This window comes from Miniopterus natalensis, chromosome 15, assembly GCF_054644295.1.
Source record: "Miniopterus natalensis isolate mMinNat1 chromosome 15, mMinNat1.hap1, whole genome shotgun sequence".
Taxonomy (NCBI): Eukaryota; Metazoa; Chordata; class Mammalia; order Chiroptera; family Miniopteridae; genus Miniopterus; species Miniopterus natalensis.
This window is the reverse complement of record NC_142095.1, coordinates 53,836,389-53,858,821: the sequence shown is the minus strand read 5'-3', so window position 1 is coordinate 53,858,821 and position 22,433 is coordinate 53,836,389.

Here is a 22,433-nt window from a genome sequence, read left to right as displayed (position 1 = left end):
CACAAAAAGATGTGTTTGCGTGTCTGTGGTTTAGGGAGCTCTAAGTAGTGTATTCAGTGCTGGAGAGTAACACAGCTACAGAAGTTACACAGCGTTTTGAGAGCACCAACATGCTTCAAGCTGAAACTGCTACAAGGTGTGTGTAGCATGCAGAAAGAAGGCTTGTCATTTCAAAGAAAGAAGTGGAAACCAAAATGCATGTAGTGAAACGAGCACACCAGTATGGGAGATGTGCATGTGGACAGTTTCAAGCAGCAGCTATTTGTGGACACTTGGAGACAGCGCTGTGAAAAAATTTCGTACGAGGCGGGATTTGGCCAAAGTTGAAAGACCTTCCAAAACCAACCCTAAAGAACTTAGCCAAACAATGAATGTTGCAACAAGCTTCTGCAGGAAAGGTGCTTCTATGAGACAACCCCCGAGCAGGTAGCTACATTCTACACAGCACAAAATGCAAATGAATTCCAGGCTGAAAACTCACTCCAGAAGGATGAAATGCATGTGTTTCTCTCTGAAAGAACACTCTGCCACTAGGCTTTTGCTTGCTCCTTCAAAGTCTTTGTAGAAACATGTGTTTTCACTGCTGGAATACGTTTTGGGATGCATTGTTCCAATCCCTTGCAAGACTCATTTTGTTTCTTACACAATGTGGAAAAACAAGGAGTATGTTTCCCAAATCACTTGAAATCCAGGAAAACGCACACTACATCACTCTTGCTCAACCACGATCTTTCTCCTAATGTGTTGAGAACATTCAAGAAACCAGAAAAGAAGGGTATTTTGATGTGAATTTCAGATGGCTATGTATAAAAGGACATTTCTATTGGTTGCAGAGTGCAAATCCATGATTGACCTCATGTTCTCCATGAAAACCTTACATTTCCAAGTGACCTGAAGTAGGACTTTCACAAAAAGATGTGTTTGCGTGTCTGTGGTTTAGGAAGCTCTAAGTAGTGTATTCAGTGCTGGAGAGTAACACAGCTACAGAAGTTACACAGCGTTTTGAGAGCACCAACATGCTTCAAGCTGAAACTGCTACAAGGTGTGTGTAGCATGCAGAAAGAAGGCTTGTCATTTCAAAGAAAGAAGTGGAAACCAAAATGCATGTAGTGAAACGAGCACACCAGTATGGGAGATGTGCATGTGGACAGTTTCAAGCAGCAGCTCTTTGTGGACACTTGGAGACAGCGCTGTGAAAAAATTTCGTACGAGGCGGGATTTGGCCAAAGATGAAAGACCTTCCAAAACCAACCCTAAAGAACTTAGCCAAACAATGAATGTTGCAACAAGCTCCTGCAGGAAAGGTGCTTCTATGAGACAACCCCCGAGCAGGTAGCTACATTCTGCACAGCACAAAATGCAAATGAATTCCAGGCTGAAAACTCACTCCAGAAGGATGAAATGCATGTGTTTCTCTCTGAAAGAACACTCTGCCACTAGGCTTTTGCTTGCTCCTTCAAAGTCTTTGTAGAAACATGTGTTTTCACTGCTGGAATACGTATTGGGATGCATTGTTTCAATCTCTTGCAAGCCTCATGTTGTTTCTTACACAATGTGGAAAAACAAGGAGTATGTTTCCCAAATCACTTGAAATCCAGGAAAACGCACACTACATCACTCTTGCTCAAACACGATCTTTCTCCTAATGTGTTGAGAACATTCAAGAAACCAGAAAAGAAGGGTATTTTGATGTGAATTTCAGATAGCTATGTACAAAAGGACATTTCTATTGGTTGCAGAGTGCAAATCCATGATTGACCTCATGTTCTCCATGAAAACCTTACATTTCCAAGTGACCTTAAGTAGGACTTTCACAAAAACATGTGTTTGCGTGTCTGTGGTTTAGGAAGCTCTAAGTAGTGTATTCAGTGCTAGAGAGTAACACAGCTACAGAAGTTACACAGCGTTTTGAGAGCACCAACATGCTTCAAGCTGAAACTGCTACAAGGTGTGTGTAGCATGCAGAAAGAAGGCTTGTCATTTCAAAGAAAGAAGTGGAAACCAAAATGCATGTAGTGAAACGAGCACACCAGTATGGGAGATGTGCATGTGGACAGTTTCAAGCAGCAGCTATTTGTGGACACTTGGAGACAGCGCTGTGAAAAAATTTCGTACGAGGCGGGATTTGGCCAAAGTTGAAAGACCTTCCAAAACCAACCCTAAAGAACTTAGCCAAACAATGAATGTTGCAACAAGCTCCTGCAGGAAAGGTGCTTCTATGAGACAACCCCCGAGCAGGTAGCTACATTCTACACAGCACAAAATGCAAATGAATTCCAGGCTGAAAACTCACTCCAGAAGGATGAAATGCATGTGTTTCTCTCTGAAAGAACACTCTGCCACTAGGCTTTTGCTTGCTCCTTCAAAGTCTTTGTAGAAACATGTGTTTTCACTGCTGGAATACGTATTGGGATGCATTGTTTCAATCTCTTGCAAGCCTCATGTTGTTTCTTACACAATGTGGAAAAACAAGGAGTATGTTTCCCAAATCACTTGAAATCCAGGAAAACGCACACTACATCACTCTTGCTCAAACACGATCTTTCTCCTAATGTGTTGAGAACATTCAAGAAACCAGAAAAGAAGGGTATTTTGATGTGAATTTCAGATGGCTATGTACAAAAGGACATTTCTATTGGTTGCAGAGTGCAAAACCATGATTGACCTCATGTTCTCCATGAAAACCTTACATTTCCAAGTGACCTGAAGTAAGACTTTCACAAAAAGATATGTTTGCGTGTCTGTGGTGAAAGGAGCTCTAACTAGTGTATTCAGTGCTGGAGAGTAACACACTGTACAGAATTTACACAGCGTTTTGAGAGCACCAACATGCTTCAAGCTGAAACTGCTACAAGGTGTGTGTAGCATGCAGAAAGAAGGCTTGTCATTTCAAAGAAAGAAGTGGAAACCAAAATGCAGGTAGTGAAACGAGCACACCAGTATGGGAGATGTGCATGTGGACAGTTTCAAGCAGCAGCTCTTTGTGAACACTTGGAGACAGCGCTGTGAAAAAATTTCGTACGAAGCGGGATTTGGCCAAAGATGAAAGACCTTCCAAAACCAACCCTAAAGAACTTAGCCAAACAATGAATGTTGCAACAAGCTCCTGCAGGAAAGGTGCTTCTATGAGACAAGCCCCGAGCAGGGAGCTACATTCTGCACAGTACAAAATGCAAATGAATTCCAGGCTGAAAACTCACTCCAGAAGGATGAAATGCATGTGTTTCTCTCTGAAAGAACACTCTGCCACTAGGCTTTTGCTTGCTCCTTCAAAGTCTTTGTAGTAACATGTGTTTTCACTGCTGGAATACGTTTTGGGATGCATTGTTCCAATCCCTTGCAAGCCTCATTTGGTTTCTTACACAATGTGGAAAAACAAGGAGTATGTTTCCCAAATCACTTGAAATCCAGGAAAACGCACACTACATCACTCTTGCTCAACCACGATCTTTCTCCTAATGTGTTGAGAACATTCAAGAAACCAGAAAAGAAGGGTATTTTGATGTGAATTTCAGATGGCTATGTATAAAAGGACATTTCTATTGGTTGCAGAGTGCAAATCCATGATTGACCTCATGTTCTCCATGAAAACCTTACATTTCCAAGTGACCTGAAGTAGGACTTTCACAAAAAGATGTGTTTGCGTGTCTGTGGTTTAGGAAGCTCTAAGTAGTGTATTCAGTGCTGGAGAGTAACACAGCTACAGAAGTTACACAGCGTTTTGAGAGCACCAACATGCTTCAAGCTGAAACTGCTACAAGGTGTGTGTAGCATGCAGAAAGAAGGCTTGTCATTTCAAAGAAAGAAGTGGAAACCAAAATGCATGTAGTGAAACGAGCACACCAGTATGGGAGATGTGCATGTGGACAGTTTCAAGCAGCAGCTCTTTGTGAACACTTGGAGACAGCGCTGTGAAAAAATTTCGTATGAAGCGGGATTTGGCCAAAGATGAAACACCTTCCAAAACCAACCCTAAAGAACTTAGCCAAACAATGAATATTGCAACAAGCTCCTGCAGGAAAGGTGCTTCTATGAGACAAGCCCCGAGCAGGTAGCTACATTCTGCACAGTACAAAATGCAAATGAATTCCACGCTGAAAACTCACTCCAGAAGGATGAAATGCATGTGTTTCTCTCTGAAAGAACACTCTGACACTAGGCTTTTGCTTGCTCCTTCAAATTCTTTGTAGAAACATGTGTTTTCACTACTGGAATACGTTTTGGGATGCATTGTTCCAATCTCTTGCAAGCCTCATATTGTTTCTTACACAATGTGGAAAAACAAGGAGTATGTTTCCCAAATCACTTGAAATCCAGGAAAACGCACACTACATCACTCTTGCTCAAACACGATCTTTCTCCTAATGTGTTGAGAACATTCAAGAAACCAGAAAAGAAGGGTATTTTGATGTGAATTTCAGATGGCTATGTATAAAAGGACATTTCTATTGGTTGCAGAGTGCAAATCCATGATTGACCTCATTTTCTGCATGAAAACCTTACATTTCCAAGTACCTGAAGTAGGACTTTCACAAAAAGATGTGTTTGCATGTCTGTGGTTTAGGGAGCTCTAAGTAGTGTATTCAGTGCTGGAGAGTAACACAGCTACAGAAGTTACACAGCGTTTTGAGAGCACCAACATGCTTCAAGCTGAAACTGCTACAAGGTGTGTGTAGCATGCAGAGAGAAGGCTTGTCATTTCAAAGAAAGAAGTGGAAACCAAAATGCAGGTAGTGAAACGAGCACACCAGTATGGGAGATGTGCATGTGGACAGTTTCAAGCAGCAGCTCTTTGTGAACACTTGGAGACAGCGCTGTGAAAAAATTTCGTACGAAGCGGGATTTGGCCAAAGATGAAAGACCTTCCAAAACCAACCCTAAAGAACTTAGCCAAACAATGAATGTTGCAACAAGCTCCTGCAGGAAAGGTGCTTCTATGAGACAAGCCCCGAGCAGGGAGCTACATTCTGCACAGTACAAAATGCAAATGAATTCCAGGCTGAAAACTCACTCCAGAAGGATGAAATGCATGTGTTTCTCTCTGAAAGAACACTCTGCCACTAGGCTTTTGCTTGCTCCTTCAAAGACTTTGTAGGAACATGTGTTTTCACTGCTGGAATACGTTTTGGGATGCATTGTTCCAATCCCTTGCAAGCCTCATTTTGTTTCTTACACAATGTGGAAAAACAAGGAGTATGTTTCCCAAATCACTTGAAATCCAGGAAAACGCACACTACATCACTCTTGCTCAACCACGATCTTTCTCCTAATGTGTTGAGAACATTCAAGAAACCAGAAAAGAAGGGTATTTTGATGTGAATTTCAGATGGCTATGTATAAAAGGACATTTCTATTGGTTGCAGAGTGCAAATCCATGATTGACCTCATGTTCTCCATGAAAACCTTACATTTCCAAGTGACCTTAAGTAGGACTTTCACAAAAAGATGTGTTTGCGTGTCTGTGGTTTAGGAAGCTCTAAGTAGTGTATTCAGTGCTAGAGAGTAACACAGCTACAGAAGTTACACAGCGTTTTGAGAGCACCAACATGCTTCAAGCTGAAACTGCTACAAGGTGTGTGTAGCATGCAGAAAGAAGGCTTGTCATTTCAAAGAAAGAAGTGGAAACCAAAATGCATGTAGTGAAACGAGCACACCAGTATGGGAGATGTGCATGTGGACAGTTTCAAGCACCAGCTCTTTGTGGACACTTGGAGACAGCGCTGTGAAAAAATTTCGTACGAGGCGGGATTTGGCCAAAGTTGAAAGACCTTCCAAAACCAACCCTAAAGAACTTAGCCAAACAATGAATGTTGCAACAAGCTCCTGCAGGAAAGGTGCTTCTATGAGACAACCCCCGAGCAGGTAGCTACATTCTGCACAGCACAAAATGCAAATGAATTCCAGGCTGAAAACTCACACCAGAAGGATGAAATGCATGTGTTTCTCTCTGAAAGAACACTCTGCCACTAGGCTTTTGCTTGCTCCTTCAAAGTCTTTGTAGAAACATGTGTTTTCACTGCTGGAATACGTATTGGGATGCATTGTTTCAATCTCTTGCAAGCCTCATGTTGTTTCTTACACAATGTGGAAAAACAAGGAGTATGTTTCCCAAATCACTTGAAATCCAGGAAAACGCACACTACATCACTCTTGCTCAAACACGATCTTTCTCCTAATGTGTTGAGAACATTCAAGAAACCAGAAAAGAAGGGTATTTTGATGTGAATTTCAGATGGCTATGTACAAAAGGACATTTCTATTGGTTGCAGAGTGCAAAACCATGATTGACCTCATGTTCTCCATGAAAACCTTACATTTCCAAGTGACCTGAAGTAGGACTTTCACAAAAAGATGTGTTTGCGTGTCTGTGGTTTAGGGAGCTCTAAGTAGTGTATTCAGTGCTGGAGAGTAACACAGCTACAGAAGTTACACAGCGTTTTGAGAGCACCAACATGCTTCAAGCTGAAACTGCTACAAGGTGTGTGTAGCATGCAGAAAGAAGGCTTGTCATTTCAAAGAAAGAAGTGGAAACCAAAATGCATGTAGTGAAACGAGCACACCAGTATGGGAGATGTGCATGTGGACAGTTTCAAGCAGCAGCTATTTGTGGACACTTGGAGACAGCGCTGTGAAAAAATTTCGTACGAGGCGGGATTTGGCCAAAGTTGAAAGACCTTCCAAAACCAACCCTAAAGAACTTAGCCAAACAATGAATGTTGCAACAAGCTCCTGCAGGAAAGGTGCTTCTATGAGACAACCCCCGAGCAGGTAGCTACATTCTACACAGCACAAAATGCAAATGAATTCCAGGCTGAAAACTCACTCCAGAAGGATGAAATGCATGTGTTTCTCTCTGAAAGAACACTCTGCCACTAGGCTTTTGCTTGCTCCTTCAAAGTCTTTGTAGAAACATGTGTTTTCACTGCTGGAATACGTATTGGGATGCATTGTTTCAATCTCTTGCAAGCCTCATGTTGTTTCTTACACAATGTGGAAAAACAAGGAGTATGTTTCCCAAATCACTTGAAATCCAGGAAAACGCACACTACATCACTCTTGCTCAAACACGATCTTTCTCCTAATGTGTTGAGAACATTCAAGAAACCAGAAAAGAAGGGTATTTTGATGTGAATTTCAGATGGCTATGTACAAAAGGACATTTCTATTGGTTGCAGAGTGCAAAACCATGATTGACCTCATGTTCTCCATGAAAACCTTACATTTCCAAGTGACCTGAAGTAAGACTTTCACAAAAAGATATGTTTGCGTGTCTGTGGTGAAAGGAGCTCTAACTAGTGTATTCAGTGCTGGAGAGTAACACACTGTACAGAATTTACACAGCGTTTTGAGAGCACCAACATGCTTCAAGCTGAAACTGCTACAAGGTGTGTGTAGCATGCAGAAAGAAGGCTTGTCATTTCAAAGAAAGAAGTGGAAACCAAAATGCATGTAGTGAAACGAGCACACCAGTATGGGAGATGTGCATGTGGACAGTTTCAAGCAGCAGCTCTTTGTGAACACTTGGAGACAACGCTGTGAAAAAATTTCGTACGAGGCGGGATTTGGCCAAAGTTGAAAGACCTTCCAAAACCAACCCTAAAGAACTTAGCCAAACAATGAATGTTGCAACAAGCTCCTGCCGGAAAGGTGCTTCTATGAGACAACCCCCGAGCAGGTAGCTACATTCTGCACAGCACAAAATGCAAATGAATTCCAGGCTGAAAACTCACTCCAGAAGGATGAAATGCATGTGTTTCTCTCTGAAAGAACACTCTGACACTAGGCTTTGCTTGCTCCTTCAAAGTCTTTGTAGAAACATGTGTTTTCACTGCTGGAATACGTATTGGGATGCATTGTTTCAATCTCTTGCAAGCCTCATGTTGTTTCTTACACAATGTGGAAAAACAAGGAGTATGTTTCCCAAATCACTTGAAATCCAGGAAAACGCACACTACATCACTCTTGCTCAAACACGATCTTTCTCCTAATGTGTTGAGAACATTCAAGAAACCAGAAAAGAAGGGTATTTTGATGTGAATTTCAGATGGCTATGTACAAAAGGACATTTCTATTGGTTGCAGAGTGCAAAACCATGATTGACCTCATGTTCTCCATGAAAACCTTACATTTCCAAGTGACCTGAAGTAAGACTTTCACAAAAAGATATGTTTGCGTGTCTGTGGTGAAAGGAGCTCTAACTAGTGTATTCAGTGCTGGAGAGTAACACACTGTACAGAATTTACACAGCGTTTTGAGAGCACCAACATGCTTCAAGCTGAAACTGCTACAAGGTGTGTGTAGCATGCAGAAAGAAGGCTTGTCATTTCAAAGAAAGAAGTGGAAACCAAAGTGCATGTAGTGAAACGAGCACACCAGTATGGGAGATGTGCATGTGGACAGTTTCAAGCAGCAGCTCTTTGTGAACACTTGGAGACAGCGCTGTGATAAAATTTCGTATGAAGCGGGATTTGGCCAAAGATGAAACACCTTCCAAAACCAACCCTAAAGAACTTAGCCAAACAATGAATATTGCAACAAGCTCCTGCAGGAAAGGTGCTTCTATGAGACAAGCCCCGAGCAGGTAGCTACATTCTGCACAGTACAAAATGCAAATGAATTCCACGCTGAAAACACACTCCAGAAGGATGAAATGCATGTGTTTCTCTCTGAAAGAACACTCTGACACTAGGCTTTTGCTTGCTCCTTCAAAGTCTTTGTAGAAACATGTCTTTTCACTGCTGGAATACGTTTTGGGATGCATTGTTCCAATCCCTTGCAAGCCTCATGTTGTTTCTTACACAATGTGGAAAAACAAGGAGTATGTTTCCCAAATCTCTTGAAATCCAGGAAAACGCACACTACATCACTCTTGCTCAAACACGATCTTTCTCCTAATGTGTTGAGAACATTCAAGAAACCAGAAAAGAAGGGTATTTTGATGTGAATTTCAGATGGCTATGTATAAAAGGACATTTCTATTGGTTGCAGAGTGCAAATCCATGATTGACCTCATGTACTCCATGAAAACCTTACATTTCCAAGTGACCTGAAGTAGGACTTTCACAAAAAGATGTGTTTGCGTGTCTGTGGTGAAAGGAGCTCTAACTAGTGTATTCAGTGCTGGAGAGTAACACACTGTACAGAATTTACACAGCGTTTTGAGAGCACCAACATGCTTCAAGCTGAAACTGCTACAAGGTGTGTGTAGCATGCAGAAAGAAGGCTTGTCATTTCAAAGAAAGAAGTGGAAACCAAAATGCAGGTAGTGAAACGAGCACACCAGTATGGGAGATGTGCATGTGGACAGTTTCAAGCAGCAGCTCTTTGTGAACACTTGGAGACAGCGCTGTGAAAAAATTTCGTACGAAGCGGGATTTGGCCAAAGATGAAAGACCTTCCAAAACCAACCCTAAAGAACTTAGCCAAACAATGAATGTTGCAACAAGCTCCTGCAGGAAAGGTGCTTCTATGAGACAAGCCCCGAGCAGGGAGCTACATTCTGCACAGTACAAAATGCAAATGAATTCCAGGCTGAAAACTCACTCCAGAAGGATGAAATGCCTGTGTTTCTCTCTGAAAGAACACTCTGCCACTAGGCTTTTGCTTGCTCCTTCAAAGTCTTTGTAGGAACATATGTTTTCACTGCTGGAATACGTTTTGGGATGCATTGTTCCAATCCCTTGCAAGCCTCATTTTGTTTCTTACACAATGTGGAAAAACAAGGAGTATGTTTCCCAAATCACTTGAAATCCAGGAAAACGCACACTACATCACTCTTGCTCAACCACGATCTTTCTCCTAATGTGTTGAGAACATTCAAGAAACCAGAAAAGAAGGGTATTTTGATGTGAATTTCAGATGGCTATGTATAAAAGGACATTTCTATTGGTTGCAGAGTGCAAATCCATGATTGACCTCATGTTCTCCATGAAAACCTTACATTTCCAAGTGACCTGAAGTAGGACTTTCACAAAAAGATGTGTTTGCGTGTCTGTGGTTTAGGAAGCTCTAAGTAGTGTATTCAGTGCTGGAGAGTAACACAGCTACAGAAGTTACACAGCGTTTTGAGAGCACCAACATGCTTCAAGCTGAAACTGCTACAAGGTGTGTGTAGCATGCAGAAAGAAGGCTTGTCATTTCAAAGAAAGAAGTGGAAACCAAAATGCATGTAGTGAAACGAGCACACCAGTATGGGAGATGTGCATGTGGACAGTTTCAAGCAGCAGCTCTTTGTGGACACTTGGAGACAGCGCTGTGAAAAAATTTCGTACGAGGCGGGATTTGGCCAAAGTTGAAAGACCTTCCAAAACCAACCCTAAAGAACTTAGCCAAACAATGAATGTTGCAACAAGCTCCTGCAGGAAAGGTGCTTCTATGAGACAACCCCCGAGCAGGTAGCTACATTCTGCACAGCACAAAATGCAAATGAATTCCAGGCTGAAAACTCACTCCAGAAGGATGAAATGCATGTGTTTCTCTCTGAAAGAACACTCTGCCACTAGGCTTTTGCTTGCTCCTTCAAAGTCTTTGTAGGAACATGTGTTTTCACTGCTGGAATACGTTTTGGGATGCATTGTTCCAATCCCTTGCAAGCCTCATTTTGTTTCTTACACAATGTGGAAAAACAAGGAGTATGTTTCCCAAATCACTTGAAATCCAGGAAAACGCACACTACATCACTCTTGCTCAAACACGATCTTTCTCCTAATGTGTTGAGAACATTCAAGAAACCAGAAAAGAAGGGTATTTTGAGGTGAATTTCAGATTGCTATGTATAAAAGGACATTTCTATTGGTTGCAGAGTGCAAATCCATGATTGACCTCATGATCTCCATGAAAACCTTACATTTCCAAGTGACCTGAAGTAAGACTTTCACAAAAAAATGTGTTTGCGTGTCTGTGGTTTAGGGAGCTCTAAGTAGTGTATTCAGTGCTGGAGAGTAACACAGCTACAGAAGTTACACAGCGTTTTGAGAGCACCAACATGCTTCAAGCTGAAACTGCTACAAGGTGTGTGTAGAATGCAGAAAGAACGCTTGTCATTTCAAAGAAAGAAGTGGAAAACAAAATGCAGGTAGTGAAACGAGCACAACAGTATGGGAGATGTGCATGTGGACAGTTTCAAGCAGCAGCTCTTTGTGAACACTTGGAGACAGCGCTGTGAAAAAATTTCGTACGGGGCGGGATTTGGCCAAAGATGAAACACCTTCCAAAACCAACCCTAAAGAACTTAGCCAAACAATGAATGTTGCAACAAGCTCCTGCAGGAAAGGTGCTTCTATGAGACAAGCCCCGAGCAGGTAGCTACATTCTGCACAGTACAAAATGCAAATGAACTCCAGGCTGAAAACTCACTCCAGAAGGATGAAATGCATGTGTTTCTCTCTGAAAGAACACGCTGCCATTAGGCTTTTGCTTGCTCCTTCAAAGTCTTTGTAGAAACATGTGTTTTCCCTGCTGGAATACGTTTTGGGATGCATTGTTCCAATCCCTTGCAAGCCTCATGTTGTTTCTTACACAATGTGGAAAAACAAGGAGTATGTTTCCCAAATCTCTTGAAATCCAGGAAAACGCACACTACATCACTCTTGCTCAAACACGATCTTTCTCCTAATGTGTTGAGAACATTCAAGAAACCAGAAAAGAAGGGTATTTTGATGTGAATTTCAGATGGCTATGTACAAAAGGACAATTCTATTGGTTGCAGAGTGCAAAACCATGATTGACCTCATGTTCTCCATGAAAACCTTACATTTCCAAGTAACCTGAAGTAAGACTTTCACAAAATGATCTGTTTGCGTGTCTGTGGTGAAAGGAGCTCTAACTAGTGTATTCAGTGCTGAAGAGTAACACACTGTACAGAATTTACACAGCGTTTTGAGAGCACCAACATGCTTCAAGCTGAAACTGCTACAAGGTGTGTGTAGCATGCAGAAAGAAGGCTTGTCATTTCAAAGAAAGAAGTGGAAACCAAAATGCAGGTAGTGAAACGAGCACACCAGTATGGGAGATGTGCATGTGGACAGTTTCAAGCAGCAGCTCTTTGTGGACACTTGGAGACAGCGCTGTGAAAAATTTTCGTACGAAGCGGGATTTGGCCAAAGTTGAAAGACCTTCCAAAACCAACCCTAAAGAACTTAGCCAAACAATGAATGTTGCAACAAGCTCCTGCAGGAACGGTGCTTCTATGAGACAAGCCCCGAGCAGGTAGCTACATTCTGCACAGTACAAAATGCAAATGAATTCCAGGCTGAAAACTCACTCCAGAAGGATGAAATGCATGTGTTTCTCTCTGAAAGAACACTCTGCCACTAGGCTTTTGCTTGCTCCTTCAAAGTCTTTGTAGAAACATGTGTTTTCACTGCTGGAATACGTTTTGGGATGCATTGTTCCAATCCCTTGCAAGCCTCATGTTGTTTCTTACACAATGTGGAAAAACAAGGAGTATGTTTCCCAAATCTCTTGAAATCCAGGAAAACGCACACTACATCACTCTTGCTCAAACACGATCTTTCTCCTAATGTGTTGAGAACATTCAAGAAACCAGAAAAGAAGGGTATTTTGATGTGAATTTCAGATGGCTATGTACAAAAGGACAATTCTATTGGTTGCAGAGTGCAAAACCATGATTGACCTCATGTTCTCCATGAAAACCTTACATTTCCAAGTAACCTGAAGTAAGACTTTCACAAAATGATCTGTTTGCGTGTCTGTGGTGAAAGGAGCTCTAACTAGTGTATTCAGTGCTGAAGAGTAACACACTGTACAGAATTTACACAGCGTTTTGAGAGCACCAACATGCTTCAAGCTGAAACTGCTACAAGGTGTGTGTAGCATGCAGAAAGAAGGCTTGTCATTTCAAAGAAAGAAGTGGAAACCAAAATGCAGGTAGTGAAACGAGCACACCAGTATGGGAGATGTGCATGTGGACAGTTTCAAGCAGCAGCTCTTTGTGGACACTTGGAGACAGCGCTGTGAAAAATTTTCGTACGAAGCGGGATTTGGCCAAAGTTGAAAGACCTTCCAAAACCAACCCTAAAGAACTTAGCCAAACAATGAATGTTGCAACAAGCTCCTGCAGGAACGGTGCTTCTATGAGACAAGCCCCGAGCAGGTAGCTACATTCTGCACAGTACAAAATGCAAATGAATTCCAGGCTGAAAACTCACTCCAGAAGGATGAAATGCATGTGTTTCTCTCTGAAAGAACACTCTGCCACTAGGCTTTTGCTTGCTCCTTCAAAGTCTTTGTAGAAACATGTCTTTTCACTGCTGGAATACGTTTTGGGATGCATTGTTCCAATCCCTTGCAAGCCTCATGTTGTTTCTTACACAATGTGGAAAAACAAGGAGTATGTTTCCCAAATCTCTTGAAATCCAGGAAAACGCACACTACATCACTCTTGCTCAAACACGATCTTTCTCCTAATGTGTTGAGAACATTCAAGAAACCAGAAAAGAAGGGTATTTTGATGTGAATTTCAGATGGCTATGTATAAAAGGACATTTCTATTGGTTGCAGAGTGCAAATCCATGATTGACCTCATGTACTCCATGAAAACCTTACATTTCCAAGTGACCTGAAGTAGGACTTTCACAAAAAGATGTGTTTGCGTGTCTGTGGTGAAAGGAGCTCTAACTAGTGTATTCAGTGCTGGAGAGTAACACACTGTACAGAATTTACACAGCGTTTTGAGAGCACCAACATGCTTCAAGCTGAAACTGCTACAAGGTGTGTGTAGCATGCAGAAAGAAGGCTTGTCATTTCAAAGAAAGAAGTGGAAACCAAAATGCAGGTAGTGAAACGAGCACACCAGTATGGGAGATGTGCATGTGGACAGTTTCAAGCAGCAGCTCTTTGTGAACACTTGGAGACAGCGCTGTGAAAAAATTTCGTACGAAGCGGGATTTGGCCAAAGATGAAAGACCTTCCAAAACCAACCCTAAAGAACTTAGCCAAACAATGAATGTTGCAACAAGCTCCTGCAGGAAAGGTGCTTCTATGAGACAAGCCCCGAGCAGGGAGCTACATTCTGCACAGTACAAAATGCAAATGAATTCCAGGCTGAAAACTCACTCCAGAAGGATGAAATGCCTGTGTTTCTCTCTGAAAGAACACTCTGCCACTAGGCTTTTGCTTGCTCCTTCAAAGTCTTTGTAGGAACATATGTTTTCACTGCTGGAATACGTTTTGGGATGCATTGTTCCAATCCCTTGCAAGCCTCATTTTGTTTCTTACACAATGTGGAAAAACAAGGAGTATGTTTCCCAAATCACTTGAAATCCAGGAAAACGCACACTACATCACTCTTGCTCAACCACGATCTTTCTCCTAATGTGTTGAGAACATTCAAGAAACCAGAAAAGAAGGGTATTTTGATGTGAATTTCAGATGGCTATGTATAAAAGGACATTTCTATTGGTTGCAGAGTGCAAATCCATGATTGACCTCATGTTCTCCATGAAAACCTTACATTTCCAAGTGACCTGAAGTAGGACTTTCACAAAAAGATGTGTTTGCGTGTCTGTGGTTTAGGAAGCTCTAAGTAGTGTATTCAGTGCTGGAGAGTAACACAGCTACAGAAGTTACACAGCGTTTTGAGAGCACCAACATGCTTCAAGCTGAAACTGCTACAAGGTGTGTGTAGCATGCAGAAAGAAGGCTTGTCATTTCAAAGAAAGAAGTGGAAACCAAAATGCATGTAGTGAAACGAGCACACCAGTATGGGAGATGTGCATGTGGACAGTTTCAAGCAGCAGCTCTTTGTGGACACTTGGAGACAGCGCTGTGAAAAAATTTCGTACGAGGCGGGATTTGGCCAAAGTTGAAAGACCTTCCAAAACCAACCCTAAAGAACTTAGCCAAACAATGAATGTTGCAACAAGCTCCTGCAGGAAAGGTGCTTCTATGAGACAACCCCCGAGCAGGTAGCTACATTCTGCACAGCACAAAATGCAAATGAATTCCAGGCTGAAAACTCACTCCAGAAGGATGAAATGCATGTGTTTCTCTCTGAAAGAACACTCTGCCACTAGGCTTTTGCTTGCTCCTTCAAAGTCTTTGTAGGAACATGTGTTTTCACTGCTGGAATACGTTTTGGGATGCATTGTTCCAATCCCTTGCAAGCCTCATTTTGTTTCTTACACAATGTGGAAAAACAAGGAGTATGTTTCCCAAATCACTTGAAATCCAGGAAAACGCACACTACATCACTCTTGCTCAACCACGATCTTTCTCCTAATGTGTTGAGAACATTCAAGAAACCAGAAAAGAAGGGTATTTTGATGTGAATTTCAGATGGCTATGTATAAAAGGACATTTCTATTGGTTGCAGAGTGCAAATCCATGATTGACCTCATGTTCTCCATGAAAACCTTACATTTCCAAGTGACCTGAAGTAGGACTTTCACAAAAAGATGTGTTTGCGTGTCTGTGGTTTAGGAAGCTCTAAGTAGTGTATTCAGTGCTGGAGAGTAACACAGCTACAGAAGTTACACAGCGTTTTGAGAGCACCAACATGCTTCAAGCTGAAACTGCTACAAGGTGTGTGTAGCATGCAGAAAGAAGGCTTGTCATTTCAAAGAAAGAAGTGGAAACCAAAATGCATGTAGTGAAACGAGCACACCAGTATGGGAGATGTGCATGTGGACAGTTTCAAGCAGCAGCTCTTTGTGGACACTTGGAGACAGCGCTGTGAAAAAATTTCGTACGAGGCGGGATTTGGCCAAAGTTGAAAGACCTTCCAAAACCAACCCTAAAGAACTTAGCGAAACAATGAATGTTGCAACAAGCTCCTGCAGGAAAGGTGCTTCTATGAGACAACCCCCGAGCAGGTAGCTACATTCTGCACAGCACAAAATGCAAATGAATTCCAGGCTGAAAACTCACTCCAGAAGGATGAAATGCATGTGTTTCTCTCTGAAAGAACACTCTGCCACTAGGCTTTTGCTTGCTCCTTCAAAGTCTTTGTAGGAACATGTGTTTTCACTGCTGGAATACGTTTTGGGATGCATTGTTCCAATCCCTTGCAAGCCTCATTTTGTTTCTTACACAATGTGGAAAAACAAGGAGTATGTTTCCCAAATCACTTGAAATCCAGGAAAACGCACACTACATCACTCTTGCTCAACCACGATCTTTCTCCTAATGTGTTGAGAACATTCAAGAAACCAGAAAAGAAGGGTATTTTGATGTGAATTTCAGATGGCTATGTATAAAAGGACATTTCTATTGGTTGCAGAGTGCAAATCCATGATTGAACTCATGTTCTCCATGAAAACCTTACATTTCCAAGTGACCTGAAGTAGGACTTTTACAAAAAGATGTGTTTGCGTGTCTGTGGTTTAGGAAGCTCTAAGTAGTGTATTCAGTGCTGGAGAGTAACACAGCTACAGAAGTTACACAGCGTTTTGAGAGCACCAACATGCTTCAAGCTGAAACTGCTACAAGGTGTGTGTAGCATGCAGAAAGAAGGCTTGTCATTTCAAAGAAAGAAGTGGAAACCAAAATGCATGTAGTGAAACGAGCACACCAGTATGGGAGATGTGCATGTGGACAGTTTCAAGCAGCAGCTCTTTGTGAACACTTGGAGACAGCGCTGTGAAAAAATTTAGTATGAAGCGGGATTTGGCCAAAGATGAAACACCTTCCAAAACCAACCCTAAAGAACTTAGCCAAACAATGAATATTGCAACAAGCTCCTGCAGGAAAGGTGCTTCTATGAGACAAGCCCCGAGCAGGTAGCTACATTCTGCACAGTACAAAATGCAAATGAATTCCACGCTGAAAACTCACTCCAGAAGGATGAAATGCATGTGTTTCTCTCTGAAAGAACACTCTGACACTAGGCTTTTGCTTGCTCCTTCAAATTCTTTGTAGAAACATGTGTTTTCACTACTGGAATACGTTTTGGGATGCATTGTTCCAATCTCTTGCAAGCCTCATATTGTTTCTTACACAATGTGGAAAAACAAGGAGTATGTTTCCCAAATCACTTGAAATCCAGGAAAACGCACACTACATCACTCTTGCTCAAACACGATCTTTCTCCTAATGTGTTGAGAACATTCAAGAAACCAGAAAAGAAGGGTATTTTGATGTGAATTTCAGATGGCTATGTATAAAAGGACATTTCTATTGGTTGCAGAGTGCAAATCCATGATTGACCTCATTTTCTGCATGAAAACCTTACATTTCCAAGTACCTGAAGTAGGACTTTCACAAAAAGATGTGTTTGCATGTCTGTGGTTTAGGGAGCTCTAAGTAGTGTATTCAGTGCTGGAGAGTAACACAGCTACAGAAGTTACACAGCGTTTTGAGAGCACCAACATGCTTCAAGCTGAAACTGCTACAAGGTGTGTGTAGCATGCAGAGAGAAGGCTTGTCATTTCAAAGAAAGAAGTGGAAACCAAAATGCAGGTAGTGAAACGAGCACACCAGTATGGGAGATGTGCATGTGGACAGTTTCAAGCAGCAGCTCTTTGTGAACACTTGGAGACAGCGCTGTGAAAAAATTTCGTACGAAGCGGGATTTGGCCAAAGATGAAAGACCTTCCAAAACCAACCCTAAAGAACTTAGCCAAACAATGAATGTTGCAACAAGCTCCTGCAGGAAAGGTGCTTCTATGAGACAAGCCCCGAGCAGGGAGCTACATTCTGCACAGTACAAAATGCAAATGAATTCCAGGCTGAAAACTCACTCCAGAAGGATGAAATGCATGTGTTTCTCTCTGAAAGAACACTCTGCCACTAGGCTTTTGCTTGCTCCTTCAAAGTCTTTGTAGAAACATGTGTTTTCACTGCTGGAATACGTATTGGGATGCATTGTTTCAATCTCTTGCAAGCCTCATGTTGTTTCTTACACAATGTGGAAAAACAAGGAGTATGTTTCCCAAATCACTTGAAATCCAGGAAAACGCACACTACATCACTCTTGCTCAAACACGATCTTTCTCCTAATGTGTTGAGAACATTCAAGAAACCAGAAAAGAAGGGTATTTTGATGTGAATTTCAGATGGCTATGTACAAAAGGACATTTCTATTGGTTGCAGAGTGCAAAACCATGATTGACCTCATGTTCTCCATGAAAACCTTACATTTCCAAGTGACCTGAAGTAAGACTTTCACAAAAAGATATGTTTGCGTGTCTGTGGTGAAAGGAGCTCTAACTAGTGTATTCAGTGCTGGAGAGTAACACACTGTACAGAATTTACACAGCGTTTTGAGAGCACCAACATGCTTCAAGCTGAAACTGCTACAAGGTGTGTGTAGCATGCAGAAAGAAGGCTTGTCATTTCAAAGAAAGAAGTGGAAACCAAAATGCATGTAGTGAAACGAGCACACCAGTATGGGAGATGTGCATGTAGACAGTTTCAAGCAGCAGCTCTTTGTGGACACTTGGAGACAGCGCTGTGAAAAAATTTCGTACGAGGCGGGATTTGACCAAAGTTGAAAGACCTTCCAAAACCAACCCTAAAGAACTTAGCCAAACAATGAATGTTGCAACAAGCTCCTGCAGGAAAGGTGCTTCTATGAGACAACCCCCGAGCAGGTAGCTACATTCTGCACAGCACAAAATGCAAATGAATTCCAGGCTGAAAACTCACTCCAGAAGGATGAAATGCATGTGTTTCTCTCTGAAAGAACACTCTGACACTAGGCTTTTGCTTGCTCCTTCAAAGTCTTTGTAGAAACATGTGTTTTCACTGCTGGAATACGTATTGGGATGCATTGTTTCAATCTCTTGCAAGCCTCATGTTGTTTCTTACACAATGTGGAAAAACAAGGAGTATGTTTCCCAAATCACTTGAAATCCAGGAAAACGCACACTACATCACTCTTGCTCAAACACGATCTTTCTCCTAATGTGTTGAGAACATTCAAGAAACCAGAAAAGAAGGGTATTTTGATGTGAATTTCAGATGGCTATGTACAAAAGGACATTTCTATTGGTTGCAGAGTGCAAAACCATGATTGACCTCATGTTCTCCATGAAAACCTTACATTTCCAAGTGACCTGAAGTAAGACTTTCACAAAAAGATATGTTTGCGTGTCTGTGGTGAAAGGAGCTCTAACTAGTGTATTCAGTGCTGGAGAGTAACACACTGTACAGAATTTACACAGCGTTTTGAGAGCACCAACATGCTTCAAGCTGAAACTGCTACAAGGTGTGTGTAGCATGCAGAAAGAAGGCTTGTCATTTCAAAGAAAGAAGTGGAAACCAAAATGCATGTAGTGAAACGAGCACACCAGTATGGGAGATGTGCATGTGGACAGTTTCAAGCAGCAGCTCTTTGTGGACACTTGGAGACAGCGCTGTGAAAAAATTTCGTACGGGGCGGGATTTGGCCAAAGTTGAAAGACCTTCCAAAACCAACCCTAAAGAACTTAGCCAAACAATGAATATTGCAACAAGCTCCTGCAGGAAAGGTGCTTCTATGAGACAAGCCCCGAGCAGGTAGCTACATTCTGCACAGTACAAAATGCAAATGAATTCCACGCTGAAAACACACTCCAGAAGGATGAAATGCATGTGTTTCTCTCTGAAAGAACACTCTGACACTAGGCTTTTGCTTGCTCCTTCAAATTCTTTGTAGAAACATGTGTTTTCACTACTGGAATACGTTTTGGGATGCATTGTTCCAATCTCTTGCAAGCCTCATATTGTTTCTTACACAATGTGGAAAAACAAGGAGTATGTTTCCCAAATCACTTGAAATCCAGGAAAACGCACACTACATCACTCTTGCACAAACACGATCTTTCTCCTAATGTGTTGAGAACATTCAAGAAACCAGAAAAGAAGGGTATTTTGAGGTGAATTTCAGATTGCTATGTATAAAAGGACATTTCTATTGGTTGCAGAGTGCAAATCCATGATTGACCTCATGTTCTCCATGAAAACCTTACATTTCCAAGTGACCTGAAGTAAGACTTTCACAAAAAAATGTGTTTGCGTGTCTGTGGTTTAGGGAGCTCTAAGTAGTGTATTCAGTGCTGGAGAGTAACACAGCTACAGAAGTTACACAGCGTTTTGAGAGCACCAACATGCTTCAAGCTGAAACTGCTACAAGGTGTGTGTAGCATGCAGAAAGAACGCTTGTCATTTCAAAGAAAGAAGTGGAAAACAAAATGCAGGTAGTGAAACGAGCACAACAGTATGGGAGATGTGCATGTGGACAGTTTCAAGCAGCAGCTCTTTGTGAACACTTGGAGACAGCGCTGTGAAAAAATTTCGTACGGGGCGGGATTTGGCCAAAGATGAAACACCTTCCAAAACCAACCCTAAAGAACTTAGCCAAACAATGAATGTTGCAACAAGCTCCTGCAGGAAAGGTGCTTCTATGAGACAAGCCCCGAGCAGGTAGCTACATTCTGCACAGTACAAAATGCAAATGAACTCCAGGCTGAAAACTCACTCCAGAAGGATGAAATGCATGTGTTTCTCTCTGAAAGAACACTCTGCCATTAGGCTTTTGCTTGCTCCTTCAAAGTCTTTGTAGAAACATGTGTTTTCACTGCTGGAATACGTTTTGGGATGCATTGTTCCAATCCCTTGCAAGCCTCATGTTGTTTCTTACACAATGTGGAAAAACAAGGAGTATGTTTCCCAAATCTCTTGAAATCCAGGAAAACGCACACTACATCACTCTTGCTCAAACACGATCTTTCTCCTAATGTGTTGAGAACATTCAAGAAACCAGAAAAGAAGGGTATTTTGATGTGAATTTCAGATGGCTATGTACAAAAGGACAATTCTATTGGTTGCAGAGTGCAAAACCATGATTGACCTCATGTTCTCCATGAAAACCTTACATTTCCAAGTAACCTGAAGTAAGACTTTCACAAAATGATCTGTTTGCGTGTCTGTGGTGAAAGGAGCTCTAACTAGTGTATTCAGTGCTGAAGAGTAACACACTGTACAGAATTTACACAGCGTTTTGAGAGCACCAACATGCTTCAAGCTGAAACTGCTACAAGGTGTGTGTAGCATGCAGAAAGAAGGCTTGTCATTTCAAAGAAAGAAGTGGAAACCAAAATGCAGGTAGTGAAACGAGCACACCAGTATGGGAGATGTGCATGTGGACAGTTTCAAGCAGCAGCTCTTTGTGGACACTTGGAGACAGCGCTGTGAAAAATTTTCGTACGAAGCGGGATTTGGCCAAAGTTGAAAGACCTTCCAAAACCAACCCTAAAGAACTTAGCCAAACAATGAATGTTGCAACAAGCTCCTGCAGGAACGGTGCTTCTATGAGACAAGCCCCGAGCAGGTAGATACATTCTGCACAGTACAAAATGCAAATGAATTCCAGGCTGAAAACTCACTCCAGAAGGATGAAATGCATGTGTTTCTCTCTGAAAGAACACTCTGCCACTAGGCTTTTGCTTGCTCCTTCAAAGTCTTTGTAGAAACATGTCTTTTCACTGCTGGAATACGTTTTGGGATGCATTGTTCCAATCCCTTGCAAGCCTCATGTTGTTTCTTACACAATGTGGAAAAACAAGGAGTATGTTTCCCAAATCTCTTGAAATCCAGGAAAACGCACACTACATCACTCTTGCTCAAACACGATCTTTCTCCTAATGTGTTGAGAACATTCAAGAAACCAGAAAAGAAGGGTATTTTGATGTGAATTTCAGATGGCTATGTATAAAAGGACATTTCTATTGGTTGCAGAGTGCAAATCCATGATTGACCTCATGTACTCCATGAAAACCTTACATTTCCAAGTGACCTGAAGTAGGACTTTCACAAAAAGATGTGTTTGCGTGTCTGTGGTGAAAGGAGCTCTAACTAGTGTATTCAGTGCTGGAGAGTAACACACTGTACAGAATTTACACAGCGTTTTGAGAGCACCAACATGCTTCAAGCTGAAACTGCTACAAGGTGTGTGTAGCATGCAGAAAGAAGGCTTGTCATTTCAAAGAAAGAAGTGGAAACCAAAATGCATGTAGTGAAACGAGCACACCAGTATGGGAGATGTGCATGTGGACAGTTTCAAGCAGCAGCTCTTTGTGAACACTTGGAAACAGCGCTGTGAAAAAATTTCGTATGAAGCGGGATTTGGCCAAAGATGAAACACCTTCCAAAACCAACCCTAAAGAACTTAGCCAAACAATGAATATTGCAACAAGCTCCTGCAGGAAAGGTGCTTCTATGAGACAAGCCCCGAGCAGGTAGCTACATTCTGCACAGTACAAAATGCAAATGAATTCCAGGCTGAAAACTCACTCCAGAAGGATGAAATGCATGTGTTTCTCTCTGAAAGAACACTCTGACACTAGGCTTTTGCTTGCTCCTTCAAATTCTTTGTAGAAACATGTGTTTTCACTACTGGAATACGTTTTGGGATGCATTGTTCCAATCTCCTGCAAGCCTCATATTGTTTCTTACACAATGTGGAAAAACAAGGAGTATGTTTCCCAAATCAC